This window comes from Triticum dicoccoides, chromosome 1B, assembly GCF_002162155.2.
Source record: "Triticum dicoccoides isolate Atlit2015 ecotype Zavitan chromosome 1B, WEW_v2.0, whole genome shotgun sequence".
NCBI classification, from domain to species: Eukaryota; Viridiplantae; Streptophyta; class Magnoliopsida; order Poales; family Poaceae; genus Triticum; species Triticum dicoccoides.
Genome location: NC_041381.1, coordinates 418,926,836 through 418,930,466, shown reverse-complemented (window position 1 = coordinate 418,930,466; position 3,631 = coordinate 418,926,836).

Below are 3,631 nucleotides of genomic sequence, written 5' to 3'. Positions count from 1 at the left end.
GACACCGGGGCAGTCGAGTGGACTCCCTCCATTTACCATGGACCGAGTGAACAAGCCCTCCTCTCTGAAGCTGATTCCGGAGGAGAAAGCTGAGATGAAGATGCTGATGGAGCACGTAGTTCAGTTGGTTCGGGAGGGAGTGACGGGCATGGATCTCCTCGAAGTTTTCCTTAGGCGCCGAATCCAGCCTCTTCAGTTCCGGAGCCATTGCATGTGGTTGTACTGTGGGACTGAGGATGTGACTCGGGTCAATCCAGAAGCAGTCGACGATGCCACTCTGGAAAGGTGGATGGCCACTGTTACTGGGAACAAGGACAACCCTCGCGGGGCCAGAAGGATTCCTCCACTCGACTGCCACAGTGACCCAAACAAGGCATGTCTGCCCCACTCCCCGTTGTATTCTCGTCATATTTATTTTTGCTTTCTCTGCCGATCGGTTGACTGATCTTTGTCTTGTTGTCCCTCAGACCCTCACTGAACTGTACTCGATGCCCAACGGAGCGCAGGCTCCGACTGAGGAGGGAGAAGTGAGCGGGGGCGAGAGCCAGGAGGAGGAGTGGGACTCGGACGCCGCCGAGGCCGATGATGATGACGATGACGATGATGATGATGACGATGAGGACGGGGAAGAGGAGGAGGAGGAGGAGGTCACACCACCGCGCTCGGAAAGGCGGTCGAAACTTGTCCATGACCCTGCGACTGAACGCGGCGAGGGGGTCGCGACTGTTACTCAGTCGACCAAGCGCCCCCGGACCACCTCTCCGGCGCCGACTGAAAAGGCACCGAAGCAGCCCAGGGCGGCCCCATCGAAGCCGACCAAGCACCTGCCGAAGATGAAGGTGTCCATCCCCACCATATCAGGGTAATCATGTTGCTTAAGTCTTCTTCTTTTGTGTGAACTTTATCTCTAGTTGGCGCTGGAGTTAGTCGACTGACTCTTTGGAGTCGCAGTGCTGCTACTTCTGAGACCTCGGCCCGGGCTGACGACCATGAGATGGAGGATGCAGCAACCTCAAAACCTGGTACTATATTCTTAACACTGTCTTTAGTCGACTGACTCATGATCTAATCCTGATTCTTTTCTGTAGCTCCATCCAATGTTGTAATCACTCTCCCTGATGATGATGAAGATGAGGAACCGCTGAAGTACAGAAGGAGTAGGAAAGCGTCTGCCAGCAAGGTGACCCAGGATGTGACGGTGCCTGAGGCTCTGGTCGCGGAGGAGGGGAACACCACTCGACACACTGTGTCCTTCGCAGATCCACTGACGAGTGCTCCGCAGCCCTCCCTCTTCACGACGCACCATGTCCCAGAGGACCAAGCTAGCGCAGCGAAGGAGGCAATACGCCAGGCAGGGATCATGATGGAGCAGTTGAAGACCATCCGGGATGCGAGCCAGGCAGCTTACGATGCCAGTTCCGCCCTCCAACGCAATGTTCAGGTCAGTCGACCACCATTTGTTCTGTTAGGATATGCTATCAGAAACTTTTCTTTCCAGAATTTATAGTAGTCACCCACTGGGTGTGACGAGTTAAACTCCGTGTTAGCGGGGGCACGCTGAGTGCACCCGCTGGGTGTAGTCCCCAAGGCTAAGGTCGACTGTGGGCAGTCGGCCTTAGGCTTTATAATTTCAGTCTTTCCGTCATTCGACTATGTCGAATAGATTTCGCAAACCGGTCGATTGGTCGACTCTGTCTTCGACTGGTCGATTAGTGGGGGCACGCTGAGTGCACCCACTGGGTGTAGTCCCCGAGACTGTGGTCGACTGCTGGGAGTCGATTACAGTCTTAAGGAATATATCTCTTTTTTTTTGAGGTCGACTGGTCGACTCTGTCTTCAAATAGGATTAGTGGGGGCACGCTGAGTGCACCCACTGGGTGTAGTCCCCAAGGCTAAGGTCGACTGCGGGCAGTCGGCCTTAGGCTTTATAATTTCAGTCTTTCCGTCATTCGACTAAGGCGACTGGATTTCGCAAACCGGTCGACTGGTCGACTCTATCTTCGACTGGTCGATTAGTGGGGGCACGCTGAGTGCACCCACTGGGTGTAGTCCCCGAGACTACGGTCGAATGCTCGTATTCGGCTGTAGTCTTAGAAACGCGTGATTTTTCCTTTTTCACTCGGAAGTGAATTATATTTGACATTTTAGTCGATTGGTTCTTCGCAGAACTCCTGTGATCTTGTGGCTCGCTACTCTGAGCTGGAAAACAAGCACATTCAGCTCGAGCTGAATTTGAAGCTGGTTCAGGAGAATCTGACGAAGGCAAAGGAGGAGACCGAAGGTATGTCTGGTGAGACCTTGACGACTGCTTTTTCCCTTTATTTGTTTCAAAATCTGATCTTGCTGTAACTTGCAGGTAAGGTGAGGGAGGCCCAACGGAAGAAGGACCTTGAACTAGCTGAGAAGATCAAGCTTGTTGACGAGAAGTTAGCTTCAGTCGCCAAGCTTGAGCAAGAAAATGCCAATCTGAAAGCTGCTCTTGGGAAGAAAAAAGATCTGGAGGCCTTCCTGAATGGTCTTGCCAAGAAGTTGTTTCTTATGCTTGAAGGTAAATCTCTATGCTCGGCGATCATTTCCAACCGTGGTTTTTCCATTCGACCATCGCCTTGACTCGGTGATCGTCCTTGCAGAATTTTGTCAAAACTTTGAAGAAGAAACTAGCCGGCTGGAACCAAACCTTGACCCCGTCAATTCTCTGATGGATGACGAAGTTGCCATGAATGTTTTCCGACTGGAGTCCCGTGTTGCAGCTGTCGTGGACTATCTTGCAAGGATGAAGGTCGCCACATCTCGCATCGACTCGACGCTCTGGCCCGGGGAGACACTTCAGAACGACTTCGAGTCGCTGATGGCTCGCTTGAACACGATCCCTGGTCGAGTGCAGGAGTGGAAAAAGTCCTCGGCTCGGTGCGGTGCAGATGTTGCTCTGTGTCTGGCCCGAGTCCACTGCAAAGATGCGCGAGAAGACAAGCTGGCAGCCCTCCGGGTGGCCAACACCAAGAAACACGACTTCAGGTCCTTTATGGAAACTTTCCTTGCGGCTGCCACTCGGATCGCAGATGGAATTGATCTCGATGAGTTTGTTGCACCTTCCAGCCCTCCACAGGAGGGGTAAAAAACTTCTTCTAAACTCGACGCTTTAAATTTGCCTCGGTATGCCGAGTGGAGTTGTAACCGATAAACCTTAACGGGCTTAGCGCCTGAGCACTTTCGGTTCCTTTAGGTATCGATCCGAACTTGAATTTGGTGTTTGAATATGATTGCTTTTGGCTCGAAATGCCTTTTGCAGGTTCAAAGCGGGGCGCTTACTGCAATCGACTTATTCCTTAGTCCACTTAGGCGATCGCTGGGATGCAGCTAAGCCCCCGAGTGAGAGGTTTGCTCTTCACTCGGTAGGAATTTTGATAACTTAGGCGAGTACTTGGGCTGCAGCTAAGCCTCCGAGTGAGAGGTTTGCTCTTCACTCGGTAGGATTTCTGATAACTTAGGCGAGCGCTGGGCTGCAGCTAAGCCCCCGAGTGAGAGGTTTGCTCTTCACTCGGTAGGATTTCTGATAACTTAGGCGAGCGCTGGGCTGCAGCTAAGCCCCCGAGTGAGAGGTTTGCTCTTCACTCGGTAGGATTTTTGACAA